This window comes from Ambystoma mexicanum, chromosome 2p, assembly GCF_040938575.1.
Source record: "Ambystoma mexicanum isolate Mex_15411 chromosome 2p, UKY_AmexF1_1, whole genome shotgun sequence".
NCBI classification, from domain to species: domain Eukaryota; kingdom Metazoa; phylum Chordata; class Amphibia; order Caudata; family Ambystomatidae; genus Ambystoma; species Ambystoma mexicanum.
Window position 1 is genome coordinate 1,426,216,332 of NC_090923.1, and position 24,005 is coordinate 1,426,240,336.

At 46.8% G+C, this 24,005-nt stretch overlaps 1 protein-coding gene across 1 annotated transcript in view; it reads right to left on the reverse strand.

The window, feature by feature from the left end:
- Window positions 1–23,736, reverse strand: part of LOC138567582 (zinc finger protein 567-like) — a 265,074-nt gene extending 241,338 nt beyond the window's left edge. Inside the window, exon 1 of the mRNA XM_069645955.1 lies at window positions 23,462–23,736. The gene's annotated coding sequence lies outside the window, so the exon portion shown is untranslated. The remainder of the gene's footprint in view (window positions 1–23,461) is intronic.
- Window positions 23,737–24,005: the final 269 nt, after the last annotated feature.

A 24,005-nucleotide genomic window follows, 5' to 3' on the forward strand; every position in this document is an offset into this window, starting at 1 on the left:
CATTCTTTACTGCAAAATCATCACTTTAAAAAAAATAATATATATTTGCGTTAAAATTGAAACATCAATTTTTTAGCAATTAAAACAAAAAGAAGAGAAAAAACAAAAACGTATCTGTCAAAAAAAAATAATTAACTCAAATTAGCAATGCAATCAAGCATCTTTGACAAAGCCTGTCTCAGGGATGAATTCTGCTAAGAACTTGGCCACAGCAATCACGTTTTTTTTTTGTTTTTCGATCTTCCATTAAAGATTTCCACCAAAATGTATAGTCCGTGATTACAAAGTCTGAGAAAAGAGGTCTAAAGAACTTCGAACGTGGGTCTTTTAAGGCCGGACACTTTGTGATAATGTGAAACAAAGATTCAATCTCAGAGATGTTACAATGCCGGCAATGGTTTTCTGATGACTGTCCCCGTATTGTTTGGATCTCATTCGTTGAGTACACGTTTAAACGGGCTCTCATGAATTGATCCCTGATTTTCTTGTCCGCAAATTGCTTCAAATACTTAGACTGTATTTACCTTCGACCTTCTGTGGGTAAATGAGCTACAGATGGTAACTATTAGCAGGGTCCAAAGTTTGAATCCAATCATGAGCTTTTAGTTGTTCTTTTACTCGCGTTGGATTGGTCACCAGTTTCTCCAGAGTACTTCCTATTATTTCAAGGCAGTTCATCATTTCCAGCCGCCAGCCTTTCAGGGTTTGTTTGCAGTCAGCCATCATTTCCTCAGACCATCTCTAGAATTGCTGGTCGCGGGGCAGAGCAGCATTTCCCAAGCAGAGCTAATCTGCTCCATTCTACTATACACTTCAGCGATGTATGGCCCAGTTCTCTTCAAATGATGGTTATTGGAGTAGATTGTGGGGCGCCCGAAACCCTCTTCCAAAAAGCCCCTTCAAGGCAGGTCCATAGGGGCTGTGGTATGTTGAACATGGCTTCAGCCCCATAAGTCACCGCTGATGTGACATTGGCTTTATAAAACCGTAGTACTGGAAGAATAGAGAAGCGCCCAAACTTTCTATTTAGCACACATGCTTGACTGGTCAGAGCTTTTATTTTTCCCAGTAGATAAAATGACATTGGGGCTTCTGGTCTTGAATTGCTCAGCCAAACTCACAGGTACTTGAATGATTGGACCGGTTCAATTTTATCGCCACCTACATACCAGGAGAAACAATTTTTCACCTTGGGGGATATACCAATGCTCTTGGTTTTAGTTTTGCTCTTATTGATTTCAAAGCCATTTTTTGAAATGTAGGTTTGTACAACGTTAAGTTGCATCTGTAGGCCCACATGGGTCTGATCAATAAGTACGACATCATCGGCATACAGCTTTCGTGATTTGGATTCCTCCCACCTTGGGGGGAAATGATCTTGTTGACAAAAAGGCTTCAGGCATATCCTTCAAGAAGAAATGAGAGCTGGGGCCATAGTGCACCCCTGCTTCACTCCTCTTAGATTTTCAATTTCTTTAGAAAGGGTCCCTGCTTTACTTAATCTCACTCTTAACGAGGTGTTAGAATACATAGCCATAATTAGATGAAATATTGGCTTGGGACAGTTCTTCTCCAGTTTCGACCGGAGCAGACCCCTGTCAACTTGGTCGAATGCCTGGACTAAGTCCACAAACACCATGTAGATCTTGCATTTTTGATTGTGTGAGTTACCTTTCAGAACTTGGAGGAGCAAGAGGAGCAAGAAAACAGAAGTCCCCAGGCCCTTAAAGCCAGTTTGAAATGGGTCAAAGTAGTTGGTATGTCAATCTCAAGTATAAAAAGTGGCCCAGAATGATAGTGCTGTATAATTTACCAATGGCGTCGAGGAGAGCGATAGGGCGGTAATTCTTTGGGTTGATCCGATTACCTTTTTTTATGGATTGGTACAGCTATCGCTCTCCTCCATGAACCTGGCAATTGATGGGACGTGGCTATTTGCTTGACGAAAATAGATATAAAGACGGCCCAATCTTCAGGAAACTCTTCCAGCACAGAATTAGTCAACCCATCCCGACACGGCGCTCGTGAAACTTTCAACCTCTTTATTTCGCTCTACAATCTCGTTAATGTCATTGTTGGATACCCATGGATCAGAGCTCTTACGGGCATCCACACATACCCCAATGTCCATGGTCGAGGTGTATAAACCTCTAAAATGATTAATCCACGACTCCTTGGGTTCGATTGATCTTTTAGCACTATCCCATCCAGCTGCATCAGTGACCAGAATTACCTCGGATCCTTACCGGCCAAAGCTTTCAACATGGCCCGAGTCATTCTGTTATCTCTGATACTTGGATGCACAAAGCCAATTTTTATAACTCGACTGGGCCTGTCGGGCTATTTGAAGGTCCTGAGGCAGTCCAAACTTCTTGGCCACTCGGTTCATTTTTCGCACCACTCTTCTCCGAGCCACCAAGTCCAAGTTAAAGATGTGTTTATCATTGGTAGTCAAGGGCATCTTTTTAGAACGGTAGCTAAATTGCTCCCACAGTAATCAACCAGCAAGCCAGCTTTCTCAAAATTTGTTGTTATGTTTCTGATCTTGTTGGTTGATAGTCTAAGGCGTAATCCCCCATTGCAGGAGTCGACCACTGAGGTCATGTGATTCCAAACAGTGGGACTGAATGCCTTCCATTCCAGCAGGAGGAGATGATGGTCACTATGAGTGGTCTTAACCACTTGGAAGCCATTTGCCAAAAGGCAGGAAGTTGTCAGATACTTAGATATAGTCCAAAACCGAACTATACCCCATATTTTCCCACATCAGCTGAGGTGGCATATCGCCTTTAACGTTGCCATTAAGAAGATGCATGGCTCTAGACTCCATAGGTGAGTTCCACAAATCCCTTCTGGATTGCCGTGGGTCGTCGTAGTTCCAAGCCCGGTCCTTTCCATTTTCTGCCAGGTCAGAGATGTTAAGGTCACCACATATGATGACGTGTTTCGACTGCTGGTTGATGTATGCGTCATCCAGTTGATCTGTATGCGTCATCCAGTTGATCGGAAACCTGGGCTATGAACAGTTTGTTCTAAATCAATGCCGGGTTCCAATAAACATTTATAATTATTATTATATGTTGGACTTGTAGTTATTTCAAAGCCATCTAAGATTGGAGTCTTCCTTTACCAAGTCTCTTGCAGACAAATCAGGTCAATGTCCCCCCCCAAGTTTATATCACTGGGTTTTAACAAATGGTTTAAACCCCCCGAGTGTTGCAGGAGGCCAACTTTAGGTTGTTTAGTGTATTACCGAACAAACTGGATTAAGTTCCTGACGTTGCCTGAAGATTTCGGCTGGGTTGCTAAAGAGTGTTTTGAGCCTATAAAGCGCTTGACAACGAGGACCAATCTGAGGTTGCGAGACTGGATATTTTAGAATGTTCTTTTGCTTTGACACAACCCACTTGCCGGGTAGAGGACTTTGGAAGGTGGCATTGATTTTTAGCCCTGGACCCGCCGGCACCCTTCCCAAATCCAAGGGGTCCAAATATGTTGGTATCCTATTAGAACAAATTAACCCGGCATCTCCTTGGAGTTGGGTTAGATCTTTACTGGAAGATGTTTTCGATGCTGTTGCACATTTTGGCTGTCTTGATGAGGTTTCATCCCCAATGTTTCCACCTATCAAGTCGAACCCCAGCATTAATAAACTCTCTGTTGCATCTAGCAGCATATTCTTGACGACTGGTGAGTCAACGAGAAGGAACACAGAGTCCAAGCGCCTTTCATCATAGAATTCAATGAGATAAGTCGGACGATCGTAGCTGTCGCAGATTCAGAATGGAGTGTAATAAATCTAAAACTACTCACAGATTGAGCAGAAGCGTGTCGCTACGATCCACCATTCTCTCCAGTTTCAGAGAACAAGACAGGGGGTTCACCTGCTCCGACCTCTCTCGAGGTTGAGTGGTATTGTTACCTCCAAGTTCCTTGTATCTGGAGTATTCCGCCCTGGTCGGGCGTTCACCATGATGGTCCGGTCGTTTAGACTGGGGAAATGGCTGTTCTCGGTTTGTTTGCTCCTTTACAATGGCAAGAAGTTCATTAGCTTTTAGACGTTGTCTTTGCTCATCCATGGGCACGAATAATGGCGAGGCCAGCAGATCCACCTGGATTTATGGAAGTTCAACACAGGCATCAAGATTAAGAGGTGGAATCTCTAGCACCTTCTCACGCGACTGACTGGATGTTGATTCGTCAAGCAAGTAAGTAGAGAGTTCCAGAAGGGTTTACATTGTCAGACTCAATGTGTCCGTCGTAGGAAGTACAGTTGAAGTGGCCACCACCCGAATGTCAGCAGGCTGGCCACAAAGACCAGCAGTCATCTTACTTCTTGACTTTAAAGAGGGTTTTCCTTAATCTGAGTCAATTTTGGACCCTATTGCTGGGCCTCTATGGTTACTTTGCTTTTAATTTCATCCTTTTTGTTAGGTGCAAACGTTTTTTGTTGGTTAAAGAGGGAAATAGCCCGGTTCTCACCTGCCCCTTCACCCTCATCCAATACTAAGATCTTTTGTGATGCTGGATCGGTACAAATGCACGGTCCATTCTCCGGTCTTTTGGGAGCTGTTGCATCCTTTTGTGAATCTTTAAAGATACCCGACGACTCATGGCGTTCACCTGTCAAATCAACTGGGAAAGAAACATTTGTAGTCTGGATGGACTTAGAACAGGTGGTGCTTGCAGTATGGTGTGTTTGGTGGGCCAAACTTGCGTTGTTACATGGAGAACACTTTCCCAAACTCTGCTCTTCTTTTCCTGTAACAAAGCCTTCCAGGAAGATGAGTTTAGAATGAGTCATTGACAGTAAAGTAGTATGATCCTTAAGCGTATCGTTCAGTTGTTCGTATAGTTTGGTGAATGGGGCCAGAGCTATGGTGATGGTCGACATGGTTGAAAATAGGAGTAGTTTTTCTCTTTTTTTGTTTAGATGGATTTGGATGTGGTTGACCAAGTAGCTGACCGGCCTGGGGCTCACATGGGGTAGTTTGATCAGAGATTGATGAGGTCACATCAGGTTCGGCAGCCACAGATTTATCCAAGGGCGGCTCCTCTTCACCCAACAATGGAAAATCCCAAATTGTCGGTATTCTTCAATTTTGGTACAAGAGCATCTGTTAGCGGGTCCACCAAGGCAGCATGAGCCAACTCACGAGTGTCTGCACTCAAAGCACATGCCGATTTTGACAGGGAGTCTCTCTCCCTCGTTAACCCCTTTGTGGATTTCACCACTGAGGATGCGTCACCCAAATCTAGACACTTATCACTTGGAACCGACATTGACTCTGGTTCCGACATCTGGAAACCTTCCTGGAGTAAATGGTAGGCTAAGCCCGAGATCATTTTGCGTCGGCACAAGTTGTGTTTACTTGGATTTCACGCTAGCTGTTGAGGCCGCAAAGTTAAATGGGATAATCCCATTTAGCCCCAAAGGATGGTCCTTATTTGAACCCTGGAAATCTTAAGGCGGTCAGCCCCAAGACTCCACACCCTTCAAAATGTCTGCGTCTGCATCCGATACGTCACTAAAGTTAAGATCGGTCACAGGAGGAGCCTGTTTTTTAGTGAACATCAAAAAGGACCATTGGGCCCGGTACTTGTGCCCATTTATAAAGTCTATGGTACGTACGTGGCCTGTGTACCAGTTTTAGGGGTGGTTTTATCAATTTTTGTATAGGCCCTGAATGACCTAGCAAGATATTTCTTGGCCCGGTATGGATCTTGGGAACAAGAGGAGTAGAGAGGGGACTTATATTATCCTTTGAAGATGCGTTAGTGCCATCAGTCTTGCCTTGATCTGGCATCCAGAGGTCTGTCCTTTTGCCAGGCAGCTCTTCTGCGATTGTGTCTGACAAGGCCAGGCTGCCGTTTAAATTGGGATCAGTCATGGCTAGTACCGGCACCACAGTGTGTTCCAAGTTCATAGGTCCCACACTCTCGGTGTATGGCAGAGGGAGCGAGGTACATTTGACCAAGCCTTGTAGGTAGTTGTGAACGAGCCTTGATTAAACGAGGCGTTCCAAAGGCTGACACTGCCAGGTCCCCTCTCCCCGCCTCCATTAAGGTTGCAGTGACCTGTAATGCTACACCCTCCATTGACATGTCCACTCTTGATGCAATAGAGGAACAAAAGGAGCCCGTACTCGGACTAACAACGGATTCATGCTGGGGGAGGGCTAAAAGAGAGGTTGCCTGTTCGTGGTGATCGGCGCCTCGTAAGCAGTTCTGTGATGTCAGGCACTGGGCGTTTGAGGTATCCAAACTTAAAGAAGTAGATAAGGACATATGAACAGCCCCACGCCTGATATGACATCTCTAGACATCGGCAAAAGAGATGTATCCAAAATTGATTAGGGGGCTGAAATTACCGGACACTAAAAAGTCTGCATTGAGGCAGAGGCAAGCATTGGGACAATAACGTGAAAGTCTGGGGTTTACTCACAACGGGCTCGTCGCACTACCAATCCGAATGTTCTGCGGCTACCGCGGGCGTTGTTGACGTCTGATGATTTGCATGTAGAAGCCGCCTTTGATCACACGAGCTTCGGATCTCCTAAGCAGCATGGCCTTGTCCATCGGCCACCAGACACTCTACTGCACTCCGATAAGCTTTGCTTCTCACGATGGCTAAGAGAGCGAGCTTAAGCCGAAGGCAGAGCATCGGGGGTAGACAGTGCAGACAGACTCAGCGAGTCTGCAGGTTGAATAAAGTCAATGGAATACTCAATCCTTTGCAAAGAGCAGGTAGCAAGAAGCAGCACGAAGCAAAATGAATGTTATCCCCAGCACACCACACACTCTACTGCTTAGTTTTCTTTGCAATCCAATTTTGCGTTTGGTCAATTATCACAAGGTCATCCGCGTATAGTAACCACGATACTACCCCGATCCAATTTTTTGTGGAAAAGAGCATACAGAATCCAAATAAATATTTATATCTTTAATATAAAAGTTAAAAAGTATTGACGTTAATATGCAACCTTTCTTCAATCCAAAGTTGATTGGAATGGATTTACTAAGCAAACCATTTCGGTCTAGCACTTTTATCAAGGTATCTGAATAAAATGGATATATCCAATATAGGATGTATGGTGGACAACCAGCATCTAACCATTGTTCCCATAATCTGTTTCTTGGTATTGTATCAAAAGCTTGTTTAAAAATCGATAAAAAGCAAAACATATAGGCTGTTTGCTCATGATAGCTTGTGGTTTTAAAATTGCTAATAAAAATAAATGTACTGACGTGCCTACTCCTTTAATAAAGCCAGATTAATGCAGATCTAGTATTTTGGCCTTATTTAGCCATCACGTCAGATCTCCTAGCACCAATCTGGCAAAAATGTTGCCTGCAATGTCCAAGAGGACAATTGTGCAATAGTTAGCTGCATCATTTCTCATAACATTTTTTAAATATTGGGATTATTATCGACTATTTCCAAGACTGCGGAATTTGCCTCTTTACTGTTGTCAAGAAAATGGTTTACATGATTTCTGGCCATTGACCGGATATGCTTTAATGACTGCATTTGACAGGCCATCCGGACCAGGAGCGCTCAGTGAGCATAGTTTCTTAATGATCATCAGGATAACCACCCAATAAAAAAGCAGATTATTGATTTTAGATGTTAACGGTAATATGCCAACCTGCCCAGTTTTTTTCCAGAGCATGTTCCCAAATACTCAATCCACATCTGTTTATTTACTGTATTTAGTAATATAGAATGCATATTTATTGTATTTAGTAATATGGAATTCGTGGCACTTTGACTATTATCAGGTTGAGCACTGGATTTATTTGCTATGGCCATTGGCATTTTCTCACTATCTTTTTGTTTTTTATCTGCCAGATTTTGTTAAAATTGCATTTTTATTTTGGGTATGCAGGTGAGTTTTGGCTTTATGTCTTTCCCCTAATTGGAGATTTTTAAATTGATTTTGTCTACGCCGAAATTGTGCTTTTAACCACTGAATATCCAGATCAGAAGCGTATTTATGTTTAAAGACTTTATGAGTGTTCATTGACTGACTCAAATATGAGTTTCAGTGAATTTGTACAATCATATTTTGGATTTCTTAATCCATCCTTCTTATACTGGTTCACTTGGATTTTAGTCTGGTCTCTCCAGTTATTTAATAGTTCACTGGATGCTGTTTCTACCTTGATTGAGGGTGATTGGTTCATTATACTGCATTTGGATTACTTGTTATTTTGATTTTTAAGATATTGTGATCACTACCAGTGAACTTTTGAATGGTATGCAAGGCATGATATAAATACGGGATTGTACCTTTTTACCAACAATAAAGGTCTGCAAGGAACAAAAGTTCTAAAAATGCTACCACCAAAAGTTCGAACCTTTGGTAGTAGCATTGCAGGTAAGTAAAAAAAAGACTGCAGGGGTGTCCCCCGCAACACCCTGCTTACTTGTACTTTACAGTATAGTGAGCGGAGGAAATCCCTGCAGCCCCCGTAGTATGTACATGTGTTCGCATTAGAAAGGTGCAAACTTTTGGTAGTTCGCACCTTTCTCATGCAAACGTTCCGACCGCGGCAAAATCAGCTGCGGTCGATCACATAGATCCATAAATACAAAACACTGATCTTTAATCACCTCTTTTCCAAGTAGGGGAAGGGGGCATATCCCCTGTCACTGTTCCATTTAACATCATGAGATTTCTCGCTTTCATTAAGGTGGTCCATTTTTTAGCTCTTCCCGAGTGTGGTTTAGCTTTAATAGGGATACATGTTATATTAAGATCTCCTACCAGTAATGTGGTGTACTCTAGTTCTTGGGCTGCAATTAAATCTAGCATTTGGATTATTAAAATAGATAAACTTATCCTCAATTGCCACTGGATTCCAATAAAGCCACCCTATCACTGAATGATGGGTTGGTGGATTTTGGTGTCAATTTCATTAACTGAATACCAGGATGAGGTGAGGCCCACGATTCCAGGTAAAAGCCTGCATCCAATTTTACCACATTTAATAACCGAACAGACGTACCTTTTGCTTTTTTTATGGCCGGTATCCAAGGCGGCTGTGTAGATATGCATGTTTCTTGTAATATAACAATGTGCGCTGCTGTTATTGGATTAGTAGCTTCTAAATTCAGTAAATGTGAAAACCCTCTTGTATTCCATACCGATATTATTAAAGACTGCGTGGGGCATTTGGCCTGACATTAGGTCTGGTTTCTATGATTTGTTTCCTTACAAGCTTTAGTTGGCCAGTTCCAATTTCTTTCCCTAAACTGTTTTTTCTCTTCTTTATAATATACATCTCTCCCCCCTTCACATGTAATATATAGGGGTTCTAGTTTACCTTGTGGTAACTTTTTGTTATAATTTTTTTTTATTACATTGGTCTAGCATTCAAAGTATCCATATTATTTTCTCTTTGCTCAAATCGCTCGTTTGTAATACTCTTTCTATCCAACAAGTTTTATTTTCGATTTCTCGTTAGCATTTTGAGTATAAATTTCAAATCCATACTGCCTCATTTTAGCTTTTGATAACCATATCAGTTCCTTTACTAGTTGTGATGGAACCTTTAGCTCGACTGTATCCATGTTGGGGCCGTTAATGAAACCAATTGCTCTTATAACATTTGATAACATGTATTTCAATGATGGAGCGGCTTGAAACACATTAAACAGCGTTGATCTATTGGGATACAGATCTGACAACTGTCGGTCAAGCATTTTTATGTATAGAGAAACAAGAAGACGGGGTACCAGGTAGATGCGCGATGGAGCAAGCCGAAAGCCTTTTGGAAAATATGTATAGTTAGATTGCTGCAAACCAATGGAACAGGTAGGCTACCCCAACCTAGACTAGTCATGCAAAACAAACTGTTGTTCCATGGAAGGTGCGCCGTCACAATAGTTCAAGTCAGAAAGCAGACAGATAACACGGAGGACAGTCACGTGTTTAATTACAATAATTCACTTGGAGATTATCGGTCTTTGCCTATGCAAACACGCGTTTCGACCACTATGGGTCTTTTTCAAGGCAACAGTTTGTTTTTATGTATATATGTTCCACATATTTCACTGATGACTTTTCTTGTTTGGTTTTATGACTGGGGTTAATAATCGGTATTACCTTCATGCCTTTCATCCCATCTTACACCAGTAGGTAGTTGTCGCTTTGGAATCTCATCAATATTAATAATTATGGAACTCTTACTTTTACCCACCATTCCCCCCCTTCTCTTTTGTTCCAGTGTAGGGAAGTTAGGAAATTACTCCTCTTCATTAACGGTTCTTCCCTCCAATACTCGCTTTCCTCTATTCAAGAGTCTTACAGGTGTATCCTGATTTGTATCAGCAATTGGAGAGGTTTCAGTGGAGTAGGTGGATACATTCAAGAGCTGTTCATCAATTTCGTCATCAGTTATCCTTATCAGTTCAGCATCTTCTACAATAGTATCTGGTGTATTGACGCTAAATTCTTGCTTAGTTATATGAACTCGCTTTTATTTCTTCTCACCCTTCTTTTGCCAGATGTCGGGTTAGTTAGACCCTCTAGGAATTTCTTTGCTTTATTTGTACTCTTACTGGATGTGACTGGTTTTTAGTCTTTTTAGTAGCTTTCCCTTGAGTCATTTTAATGTTTTTCCTTTTTGTTTTTTACATAGCTGTTTTTGATGAAAGAGGTTGAATGATGGGACTTGTTCTTGCAGTTCTTCTCCCGGTTGTTGTCTAATTTAACTGCTGCTATTAGGGTCGACTATTTGGTCGCCATCTTCCATCCTTCCCCCACTCTCCATTTCAACATCCCCAATCTTTTCATCTACCACATTCTGTTCAAGGGGGAAAGCCACTCCCGGCACCATCCTATCGTCTATAAGCTCCACTATTTGCTCCATTGGACCTATTGGTTCAGTATGAGACTTCACTAGGATCAGCTCACAGACTCAAACTCCTGGACCCGGCATTTGCCTCATTCTTCATCAATGGTAATCCCACTGCTGTCTCTAGCCATGTGAAAACTTTGAGCATCTACTTAGACGCAGAACTGTGCACAAACATGTAAAGGCCCTGGCCTCATCAGCAGCATATACCACCAAGCTCATCAACCTCAGCAGAAAATGTCTCTCTACTGAAATCTCCCTCACGCTTGCCAGGGCCGTTATTGGCAGCAAATTGGACTACTGCAATGCCTTACTCTCAGGCACCTCCTCAAACAATCGCACCAAACATCAACTGATTCAAAATAGCACCCTTTGCGCTGTCTGGGGGGGGGGTCTAAAAAGCTTTGATCACGTATCCCTTGCCAGATGGGAAGCCCACTGGCTGCCAATCAAAGCCCATATTGAGTTTAAGATCCTCTCCATAACACACAGATGCATCCATAATGTTGCCCCGGCCCCCCTCAGTCAATGTATCACCAAATAATACAATGCCAGATGTATACGCTCCTCTACGACCAAGCCATTATTCATCCCAAGATTCTCAAAGAAAAAAGCAGGGGGAGCCAGCTTCACCGTCATTGCCCCTCCCTATGGAATACCATCCACCTCCACATCCAAAAGCAACCCTCTTATCTTATCCTCAGAAAAAGACTCAAGACTCTGCCTTTAAACAAATATGAATAGCTGATCATAAATGACCACCATAGAGCTGCCTTCTCTCCAACCTCCCGGTAGTGATTAACTGATACTTGCTTGCACACCGACTCTGAACCCCCCCCCCTCCCATTCACTAAGTTGTACCAGCGCCGTGATACTTATGGGCTTGGGTGCTGTCAATAAATGCAATAAATAAAGTAAATAAACCCCTTCTAATCCCTCTCATGGACAAAAAACGAAATGTCCGGCAGATCACAGACCAGCTCCTTGACACCTCTATGGGAACACCAAGCCAGAAATTAGCCCAATGACACTTGTAAGACTAAAGCATAAGGGATAGACACACCCTCTGGACAGTCGCAGCCACAGCGGCCAAAAGGGCGAACACCTGCAGACGCCTTCTCTCAGTTTCCAGACCTCCTAATGGAGAGAGAAGGGGGACCGATCCCCGCAAGAGACCAACACCTACGTTGGAGCCAACTGCATCTCCAGAAGACTCTGTAACCACCCCTTCCGAGGCCAGTAAGGGACCACCAGGACAAACACCCTCAGAGACACCCTGATCCTGCTGATGACCCTCAGAATCAGGGGAACCAGAGGAAAGGCATAAAGAAGCTCCGGCAGCCAGGCTAAGGGAAGATAATCCACCCCCCAGGCTATGGGGATTGAGTCTGAACAAAACAGGTGCAGCTGAGCGTTGCAGGGGGAGATAAAGAGGGCCAGCCAGGGATGCCCGAACCGCCGACACCTGCTGAAAAACTTGGGACAAAGGGACATCGACCCCCCCCCCCCCCCCCCCCCAAGACCAGAATCCCCCTGCTGCAGCGGTTTGCAGTCACATTGTCCACCCCACCAGATATGGACTGACCACCCCCTCCCCCTGGATATGGACTGCCCACAAGGAGACCAGGTGAGCCTCAGCCCAGGCCCCTGTGGACAATGCCAGATCCTCCAGGGAGCAGGACCCATACCCCTTTGATGATTCGGATAAGCCAGAACAGCTGTATTGTCCGTCTGAACCAGAATATACTTCCTCAGGATCGAATGTCTGAACACCACCAGAGATCTCAGAACAGCAGCCAACTCATTCCAATTGGAGGACCTGAAGAGTCTACCTCACCTGATGAGACAAGTCCTGGAGAGTAGCCCCCCAGCCCAGGCCGCTGGCATCAGTGTAAGAATGACTGGCAAGGCTGGGGAAAGGGCACACACCTCCGGAGATGGGACCTGACCAACCACCAGCAAAGAGACTCCCGGGCGGCAGAGGTGACCGAGATCAAAAGAGATGTACTGAAGGGACGCTGGCACCAATGGGACAGCAGGTGACGCACCAATGGTCTGAAATGCAGCCATGCCCAGAGGAGATCACAAAGACGGAGGAAGCCATGTGACCTGGGAGACACAAAAGTTCCCCGGCTGTAGCCCAGTCCTTGCAAAAGAGACCCTCCAAGAGTGACTGGAGCTGGGAGGCCTTGTCCAGCAGGAGCCGAACCAACCCCTCTGAGGTGCAGAACTGATGAACTGTAAAGTCTGAGAGGGGGGTGGGGGGAGACAAGTGGGACTTTGGAAGATGGAGCAAAAAAAAAAAAATTCAAACAGACCAGGGCTCGGCAGACAAGTCAAAGATAGGCCACCATCCAAAGGCAGCGACCCGCCCTGGATACACACGGATCGGCTAAGTAGGGGTACAGCTGAAGCCCTGCCAGGTGCAATGATGCCACCAGGGGAGCCAACAACTTCGTGAAGACCCACGGAGCAGATATGAGATGAAGGGCAGAACCCGGAATTGAAAATTATCCTGCCCCACAGTGAACCGCAGGAAGTGCTGAGGACTCAGATCGGGACATGGTACTATGTGTCCTGCAGGTCAGGTTGATGATGAGCCAAAAGGAGGGCCCCCTAGACCATAAACACCCTGTAATAGAAACCCATCCCCCTGTGGCCCACAGTCCTGGAGGGCAGTGTGGAAAGCCACAGAGCTACAGACGTCCCTGGGCAGAGGAGTCACTGGGGACCGGACTCGGAAAGAGGAGTACAAAATTCCAGCCGGTACCCCAGGTGAACCGCAGAACAAGCCCAGGCGTCGGAGGCCAAAAGATCCCAGATCGGAGAAAAGTGAGACAAACGCCCTCCTATCGGCCAACAGTAAGCGTCAGGACTTCTGAGGCTTAGGAGGGGACTTGGGACGATGGAATGGACCCCAGAAACCCTGCTTCTTACAATCAATCCTGGGATGAGGAACAGAAGACTTGTAAGAAGGCCGAAAAGTCCCAGCAGACACACATGCCACCTTCTTCCTCAATTTGTTTGCATACTCATCTGCTTACAGACTTGGTGAACTTTAGACTCCAGAGCACCCACAAACGACTTCAGACCCGTAAACGGAAGCTTCAACGCAGTGGCTTCCGGGATCCCTCCGCTTCCAACCCCGAAGACACAAATCCCACCTTCCAGATACAGAGGCATGCATGGCCAGAGCTATCCCGCGCACATGATAATAAAGGTCCGAAAGAAACTCTCTCTGCCTCTGCAAGTCTGATATGAGCTGGGAACAGACAGTCCCATCATACAGAGACTGCTGCAATTTCCCAAAGTCAGCCAGCACAGTGTCTGCAGGATAGGAGCCATAGGTGTAGGCCCGCCAAGCCAGATGAGACCCCAGGTAGGACTTCTTAAGGGTAGAATCCACCTTCCCGTCCACGGGGACCCCGACGGCTGCTTCTTTCACAGACATGGAAGAACAGAAAAAAAGGCTAGCCAGAATGTCATCGCCCTCCGCAGCGGCAGGCTGCCCAGTTTCCTCACCCCTGAGGGGACACAAATTCGTCAAACTATCGAGATCTGCTCCAGCCGGGCCCACACCCACAGGACCGTATCCCAAATGTCCAAAATGAAAGGGCGGCCCAGCTTGGGGCTAATGATGTTTATACTGGCAAATTGATGGTTCCGAGGCCCGTGCCACCACCGAAGGCTCTAGTTGGGCATCGTCTGGATCCAAATTCTTTCTGGGGTCTCCTCATCCCCAGAAGAAAGGGAGAACACAGACATCCGAAGAAGAAGAGCAGGACGAAGAGGAAGTGGGACAGGCTTTGATCCCCCCTCCCCCCACCCCTCTTCCAACCCTCCCACCCCACACCCCACACCGCACCCCCCCCTCCCCCATCCATTTCGCACTATGTATTTTGCTTTTCGCAAGTTGCAGTTATAGCATGTTTTTTGTTGTCTCTATTACGATCATCACAAGACTTTCCATCTCGGTGTCCTAGGTCACTTGACAAAATCCTTGTGCTTAAAAGATTGTGTACAGTACAGTGTAGAAATGTTTCACCACAGCACAGTGACCCCTGATTTAACTGTGCCACAATTAATAATAATTGTAATGTCTCCATCTTTCCCATCTCCCGGGCATGCTGTTCAGGATGGATGTTTGAGGCAATGAGCGCCCAGAGTACGGGATGCCGTGTGAGTGCACTGCTTTCCCTGTGCTACTCTAAATTCATTAATACACCGTTATGAACCCTCCCAATGGTATGTATTAAGCCAACCTCTGAAGCCTGAAAAGTAGATGCATGCAAGCTTGACATGTGGCCAAATGTGCACCAGACCTGCAGATGAACTTGCCTGCTGTTCACAGTTACCAGTTTAATTGTATCCACTACAGAGTATCATTTGCTGTCTGACTGAGAACATTCAGGCATGTAATTGCTAGTTTTGCTCTAGCTCGTAAAATAGCTCAGTGGTTTGAGCGTTAACTGCTGCGATGAGTGTCTGATCTGCAAGTTGCTGGTTTGAATAACAGCAAGGCCAACTCAGCCTTTCATACTTCCGAGGTCGATACACTAGTACCAACAGAGGTTGGGTGATTTTGTATGTACATTTTTTTCTATATAGAGCTCTTCAGCGTGAAGTACTATATAATAATGTTAGTGCTTCAAGTTAAGAATTGAGCATTTTAGAATTATTTAATCGTTTGCGCCACATTTCATTCATTTTAGCATTGCATTAGATCATTTGAGGAGGCAGTTGTAATTAGCTCCCCTTCTTCTAAATTGAATTTGTAGCTAACTCTATCAATTCTACTTGTCTATATGATAGCTAACTTTGTGATTTAAGGATTCTGGCATCTCATGAGCCGCTTAATCCTTGGGAACTGCAGTATCCAGCAAACTTGTAGTTCCCAGGTGTATGTATTACCACGTAAGGCGCAGATCCGCAGGCGCGTAGGAGCTAGTCTTTTTTCCGGTTCGTTCAGGGAGGCAGGCCCCCACCTTTCGACGGTCTCGGTAAGTTTTAAGGGATACATAATGGGAATTGAGGAAGTTCTATATGCAATTCAGACTGCACAGGAAAAGTCGTTGGCCAATAGTTTAACACTTTAAGCTCAATATAACCGTGTGGGGGTTTCTCCCAAGGTGAACGTTTCTCATACACCACTTCCCGTGGCTGACCTGAATCTCTGCCACTGTAAGACTTTTTTTAGACCACCATGGGGAGGAAGAGTTAGAATAGCGCTCCGGCTGATTCTCCGGCGATAACACTAGTAGACATTAGTTCTAATTCTATGGGTGATCAGGGTAGTGACAGCCCCCAAACCCTTACCCCCACCCGTGAGGCCGTTGTTAAAGAACACAAGAATGGGGATCTGGCTGAAGGGACTCAAACTATGAAATCAGTGTGTAGTCCGGCATCAGGCTCAATTCCTCCACTATCAAAGCCTGTTAATACGCATAAACGTGATTTTAGACCGACAAATCTATTGAAAGAATTGCTGATCCAGACCCAATCTGATATCTCAAGAGGGCAACTTGGCAGAGACACCCCTTTCCTGCCGTCTGAAATGTATGCTGCTTAACACAAGATCATTATTGAAACATGCTACGGAGGTAGGCACTCAAATCGAGGAGCGCAATCTTGATATTTGCGCCCTCAGGGAGACTTGGGTACATCAGGGTGCAGGATCATCATTAGCACTAGCCATACCAGAAGGTTATTTCCTGATTAGACGGGACAGAGTTGATAACAAGGGGGGGGGGTGCAGTGGCCTTGATCATTAAATCTAACCTCAAGGTGTGGGAAAACAGGACAGAGGATATCCCAGGAGTGGAATCTTTACTGGTAAAAGTAGGTATCAGTGCAGAAGCCACTCTTCTTCTTCTGTACAGGGCTCCACCATCAGCACCTACCTTTTCATCACAGCTTTGCAACTATCTTTTAACCCTCCTTAAGCCTAAAACGAAATTGGTTTTTCTTCGAAATGTTAATCTCCGGCTGGGCAGTGACCCAATTGTTATGGCAGGGTCCGTGGAGACTGCATTGGATGCTTTGGGTTTTTCCCAGTCCATAAAAGAGCCGACACACATAAAGGGACATACCCTGGATTGGGTCGCGATGCACAATCTTAATTTACCTGACGTGGCAGTTATACTTTGCCCCTGGTCAGGCCATTTTACTTTCAGATGTGCATGAACTACTTTACTGAAAGGTGGGTTGAGCCTAAAGTTCTATCTGCCAGAAGATTTAAGAAACTGACTTCACAGAACCTTAGCACCTGGGCCACAAGCTTGAACACAGATAACTCCAATATAGAAGGGTTAGATGAGATTTTGGATACGATTATGAAATCTCCAAGTGTAGTGACAGAGGTTTGCCCCTCTTAGGATGGTCTACCAGAGGAAGCATTTAATTAACCCATGGTTTAATGATACCCTTGGAGAACTCAAGTCGAATAAAATCAAACTTTTTTCGTGCCTGGCGGCAGAGTAGAGACAGCCCCAGCTTGGACGCTTATAAAGAGGCAGCCAAGATTTATAAATTCCTGTCCCTGCTTGTAACCACCCCCTCCCTACTACCCCACACAAACCAGAGTCGCAGGGCAGAGCACGGAACCCCCCTAGGCCCATGAGCAGAAGCTGGAGATCCCCAAGTCTGGAGGTGAACTGACACACCCCACTTGACCGAGGCAGTCGGACGACAACCGCAAGACCCCCACAGCCCCGCAATGGGCATGGCTGGCATCCTCATGCCTGGCCAGCCTCCAAGCCCCGCAGTTGAGCCGTCGAGTGAGGGCCACCAGCCGTTGCCCCTCACAAGCCTAGCACGGAGAGGATCCAGCCGTTCCGACAGGAACAAAATATCTTCTGTGTGGTTGTCAAGTAGGAGGTTAAACCTCCTGGGAGACGAGGGGCCAGAAGAGCTCAGCTTGAAAAGAAAATGTTCCCGTGACAAGGGGTGTACTCAAAAGGTAAGTACTGAGGCAAGGAAAAGGGACATGGAGGTAATAATGCATTGCCATGCAAAGCAAGCCTTTCATCTCTGTATAATGAACTGGTGGGGAGAGGAGTAGGAGGAATAACATGAAGTGATTGTCTTTCAAACTATTCACAACTAAATGTCACTCCTATTGGGCCAAATACACTTAACTATATTATTAAACACTATAACAAAAAATGAAAGTGTGCTTGTTTACAATATTGTCCTGAATGTGGTTGGATCACAGCGCATTTTGTCCATTTAGTGGGGGTGGGCGGAGCTATGCAAATTGTTGGATTGTGGGCAATGGGAGCTTGAGCATTGAATAAGTGACTCGAGCACACTGAACATTTGGCATCTAAAAGGCCCCAATGGATAACGTTGACCTGCATGTTGTAGCCCAGCGCATGCAATTGGGCTATTGATGTGGGAAAGCGTCGTTCATTCCTTGGCGTCTCCTCTAAGACTTCTAACAAGTGACTTGAATCCCATCACCTGCCCACGCCACACACAACCAGGTTGAATAGTAAGAATAGCCAGTTATACGCTGGTGTCTTCTCTTGCTACTGTGCATTACCTCCACATCCACTCTTCCTCGTCCCAGTACTTACTTCATGAGGCACCCGCCTCCGACACAGGACCTTCTTCTATTTCTTTAAATCCCTATAACTCCTCCCCCACATCCATGTCACTCAGTTTAAATTTTTCCTGCCTCCGGCAGGTTGGACTTTTTCTTCCCGGTGCGGGGCACCAGGGAGCACCGATTGCTGGCCCCCTGGGGGGGGCTGTGTGGCGGGGCCCTCGGCTCCCTCAGGTGCGGCACTGCTCCTGGGCCCCCTGCGGGGCATGGGGTCACAGTTGAGCTGGATTGCCTCGCTCGGTTCTTTGCTGGGCTCCGGACCGCAGCGTGAGCATTGTGTCCCGGGTCCTGCACGGCCCGGGGGAAGGTAAGGAGAGGGGAGGACTGGGCTTGATGTTTTTCCCCTCTCCTCCTGTTTTGGCCATCTTGATTCGACTTGGCAGTATGGGCTAGCCTTCCCTTTTGTTGTGTGGCCTCTCTGCTTCTTGTCGTGGGGTGAAAGTGGCAGAGAGTATTTGAATGTGCGGGGGCTCTGTTCTGTCGCAGGCATGTCACATACCACCCGCTCCTCAGACACACACAGCCCAGGATGCACCGGATGTTAGCTGCATTCTCTGGGGGAAGGTAAGGAGAGGGGAGGACTGTGCTTGATATTTTTCCCCTCTCCTGCTGGTATGGCCATCTTGACTCCTTTGAAAGGCCGTTACCTCGTGCTCTGTGTACACATCTTTATTGGAAATGATGGCAAGCACTTGGCAGTATGGGCTAGCCTTCCTTTTTTGTTGTGAGGACTCTCTGCTTCTTGTCGTGGGGTGACTGTGACAGAGTATTTGAAAGTGCGGGGCTCTGTTCTGTCACAGACATGTCACATACCACCAGCTCCTCAGACACACACAGCCCAGTATGCACCGGATGTTGGCTGCATTCCTTGCGTGCTGCCTGTGAATACGGCGCAGATTTTGGACACATCTGCAAGCGACCGGAAGAGTACCGGCCTGGCATAGTCTACACTTCGGGTTCGAGTCTCAGCGGTGCTGACTCGGTCCTTCATCCTTCCTAGACCGATGCATTGGAACGATTTAGAGCATGGGGCTACCAGCTACTGGATACAGGGCTCAAGCCACCTCTCAGTCATGTGGTGTGTTAGTGGTGTGTTTGGGTCTGTGCTAGCTATGGACGCAGACTCATTGTCCTGTCCTCTTCCTCTAAACTGCGCAAGGGAAAGTCAAAGGAGTTGATTTGCTTTTCCCTTGTCCGGCATGGGATTATGGAAAATGATCATGGAAGTAACGGCCATGCAGGGGGTTCCCAGTGTCTCTTCTTTTAGGCCCTGGGTCCTCCGGTGCTGACGTGTTGCTTTCACGCCTCCTCTCAGACTTGTGGGAAGTGATAGGGCACATGGTGGCACATGTCTGTGCTTAGAGGGGTTCTCAGAGCCCCTGGTGCCGGTGGAGGGGGATGTCACTTCAGTGGGTTTTCCAGTATAGGCATACCTCAGGTAGGGGGTTGCCTTTGATGTCGGCTATCCGGGATGGATTGCTTTGCCCCGCTTTGTGACAGTACTCTGCCCTTTTGACGCCAGCCTGGTGGCTCCTCTGTCGGCTGAGGGGGCCATAGTCTGCTGGACTTCTGGGCTGTCCAGTATCTTCCTTTTGATAGGTCAAATCTTTTTGTGGGCTGACAAGCATGCTGTTATATTGTGGCGCAGGCCTGTTTCAACGTCCTGTGATTTCCCTCTGGTGCAAGTGCAGTGACTGGCGGTTTTCCCTGGCTCCTCGTCTCTATCTTCTCGGAAGTGTATGGGACTGGTGGGGTTCGGCTTCCTGGGTAATGGGCTCCTTCTGGAGGGGGTATCAGTTGCCGTTCCTGTCTCCTCCTGTCCAGGTTTGCATGGTTAGGACTTTGGTACCCAGCTCACGGTCCAAGTAGTTGGCCATGGGATCCGTTCTCTCCGAACGGTTGTTGTGGGTTACCGTCTTGCCCGTTCCTCTCCCTGTTCAGGGTCAAGTTTTCTACTTGCGGGTGTTCCTGGTCCCTATGCCTTCTAGGATGTGTCACCTGCTTATGGGTCTTAAGACCCTGCACTGCTTGTCCGGACGTCTGGGGAGAGTATGTCTCGACTCACCTGTTGCTGAAGTTACGGGGCACGTGGCGTCTTGCATGTTTTCCAGTTCCTTGAGCCTGTCTTCAGTTACGTCTCCTGGTGTCTTATACTCTCTCCCTCTGGCTCCCGACATCTCGGCTTTCGTAGTTTTGTTTTCAGTGTCCCCAGCGCTGCGAGTGTCCCTGCTATGGTGGCGGGGGGTTTCAGGTCTACAGGCTGAGGTGTGCATGGTCCTTCCTCCTGTGACCTCTCCCACTACCAACACCAGCAGAAAGGGTATACATTGGGGGTCCTCTCAGCTCAAGGGTTGTGAGATCTGGGGAGAGCCGGTGATCATCCAATTGGCAAGAGTTGTGCCATTGTGCAAGCTCTGGTGTACTTCGAGGAGTTGCTGGACGATCGGCGGTTTTTGGTCCGATCGGACAATACGACGGCCTTGGCATATGTGAACTGCAAAAGGGGTTCCGGCTGTTCCTTGAATGCTCTGGCAGCGCTGATAGGCACCTGGGAGGAATCTCATCTGGTGTATCTGCTGGCCTCACGTATCAGAAGGGTGGACAATGTTCAAGCGGATCTTCTCAGACGCCGGTTTTCACTCCTCTGCAGAACTTGTCCTGTTGGCCCAGGTCTTTGCGGTGACCTGTGTCAGATTAGGGTCCTTGGTTCTAGACCTGTTTGCATCCCCGGCCTCAGCAGAAGTTCCCCTCTTCTGCTCTCGGTTTCAGGTTGAGGGGATTGGGGGATGGACGCCCTCTCTGTACAGTGGCCTTGGGGTTTTCCTTTATGCCTTTCCGCCTATTCCCCTTCTGCCCCGGGTGGTTTGGCGCATCTGAGTGTCCAGGGTGACTGTGTTGTTGTTAGCTCTGTTCTGGTGCCGCCGGAGTTGGCTCCCCTCTCTGTTGGAGCTTCGTTCCTAGGAACCTTGGCTGGTTCCGAGGTGGCCGTGTCCCCTTCAAGGGGATCTGCGGTTAGAATTCCACCGGATGCAATGGGCGGTGTGGCTATTGCTCAGTCTAGGTTGATATCTCAGGGGTTCTCAGATCCTGTAGTTGAGTCCAAATGGATGCTCTTAGACCCTCCACTCTGAAGGTGTTAGGCAGGCATTGGGGCCATTTCCGAGACTGGTATGAGCAGTCTGGGATCCCTCCCCTGCGTTCTGGCCTCTGCTATCCTTCGGTTCCTCCAGGAGGGGTTTTGACAGGGGCCTGGCAGTTTTTCCAGGCTTCGCTCTCAGCGGGCCTCCATGAAATTCCTTTTGGGGGACTCTGACGGTCACTTGGATGGGGAGGTGTTAGTGGGGAAGTTGATCCAGGGTTTTTCTTCTTCCCCTCCTTGTGCTGATAAAGGGCTTTCCTTTTGGGATCTCCCTCTTGTATTACGGTTCCTTCATGGGCCTCCTTTTGAGCCCATTTCCGAGATTGATATCAAACATCTTACACTGAAATCTGCTTTTCTTATTGCCCTCACTTCTGCCCGTAGGCTTGGGGAGATTGGGGCTCTCTTATGTCACGCTCCTTTCCTGAGGGTGCTGCCAGACTCGGTGGTGCCGGGGTGTGGTCCGAAGTTTCTCCCTTCAGTTGTCTCTCGGGTTTCACACCTCTCAGGGTCTGGTTCTCCCTGACTTCTTTCATGATCCAAGAACGCCTGAGGAGGTGGCTCGGCTTAACATTGATGTCCGGCGGGACGCGTTGGAGTATTTGGCTTGGTTTGCCTTTTCCACCAATCTGATAGTCCTCTGATTGCTTGTGGTCTGGCTGGGGCTGGGCATAACGCATCTGTGGTTTCCATTTTCTGGTGGTTCCGGGTTGTGATCTCTAGGGCCTATGTGGCTTCTGGCCTGCCTGTGCCTGCGCACAATCAGGGGCTGTCTACCAGGGGTTTCGCGGCTTCCTGGCCCGATGTAAGGAGGGTTTTTCTCTGCAAGAGATTTGTATGGCTACCGCCTTGGCTGGTCTAGGCATTTTCATCAACCACTATGGGTTGAGTTTCTCCCACTCGGCGGTTGGTTCCTTCGTGGTTGGAGTTTTTGTCTGTGGGGATGTGATTTAAGAGTTATTGTGGGTGTGTTTTGCTGCACTGTTTTTGGCTCTGTCTCATTGGGACCTTTTCCCCGTTGATGCTTTGGTATACCTCATGAAGTAAGTACTGGGACGAGGAAGAGTGGACGTGGAGGTAATGCTCTGATTACTTACCGGTAATCTTCATTACTCCTAGTCCTACTCTTCCTCGTCACAGTACTGACGACCCTCCTCACCCTCCCTGCGGGGAAGGTCCCATGCTCCGGCTTGGTAATATGAAACTGAGTGACATGGATGTGGGGGAGGAGTTATAGGGATTTAAAGAAATAGAAGAAGGTCCTGTGTCGGAGGCGGGTGCCTCATGAAGTAAGTACTGTGACGAGGAAGAGTAGGACTAGGAGTAATGAAGATTACCGGTAAGTAATCAGAGCAGATGTCACTAATCTGCTAATAGTGCCGCGTGAGAGAGAGAGAGAGAGAGAGAGAGAGAGGTGTGTGGTGTGATACACTCATATAATCTTACTCTCACGAAGAAGATTACGATTTAGCATCTTTGACTTGTTGAATACATGCGTTTCCCACAGCAGATTATTTATATATTTAATATAATTTTACACAGTAGAAAAATTGACTGAATATAGTCTGCAATATGTTTGATGTTCACGTAAAAAGGAGCAGCAAGAACAGGTTTTGTAAGCCGTTAGCCCCAAATAGCCCTTCAATGTAACCTTTTGTAGTGCAACAAAGTGGCGGGCGGATTACATGGTTTTATTCACAAATCGTTCACATTTCAAAAGCGAAACAATATTTCGCTCTACCGTCCCCCCGGCATTAAAAACGTACATACTTTATGCCCAAAGATTTAAAAAACACACAAAGAGCAACATATCTATTGCCTGCCCCCAAACTGAGCCCGTTAGAAACACTTACCAGTGGGCGGAGGCTTAGAATCGATTATTGCTTGGAATTATCCAGCAACGAGCTTCTGAGCTCTGCGTGCGGAGGCACACAAGACAGGCCTCACTGGTGCAATGTTAACCCCCACACAGCGATATAGCTTCAAATAATGACTAATCGGGCGAAATCCGTCACTGAACGTGCAAACTGCTTTTTATTCCATTCATTTGTGTTGACTTGTTTGTAGACCTCGGCTGAGACACCGCTGGGCGTCACCAAGGGAGGGCAGGTTTATAGTAACATTTGGGGGGAGGCAAAACGAACCATGGGAGGAAATGATTTCGGAGCGCCAATCCCCGAAGGGCTCCTTGAGCTGGGACAGCACGTGCCCTGTCAGGCCCCAGCGTCCGTAAGATGATGGGTATAGTTAAGCCATACATGGCAATATGGCCCGATTTCATTTGTGCGATTGTTGTCCAGTCGTAGTTTTATTTTGCATTCTGGTACTTGAAGTTCTAGATTAAAAAAAAAACGATCAGCTCTCATGGGGCAGCCATGTTTTCAAGAAGGGCGAGTC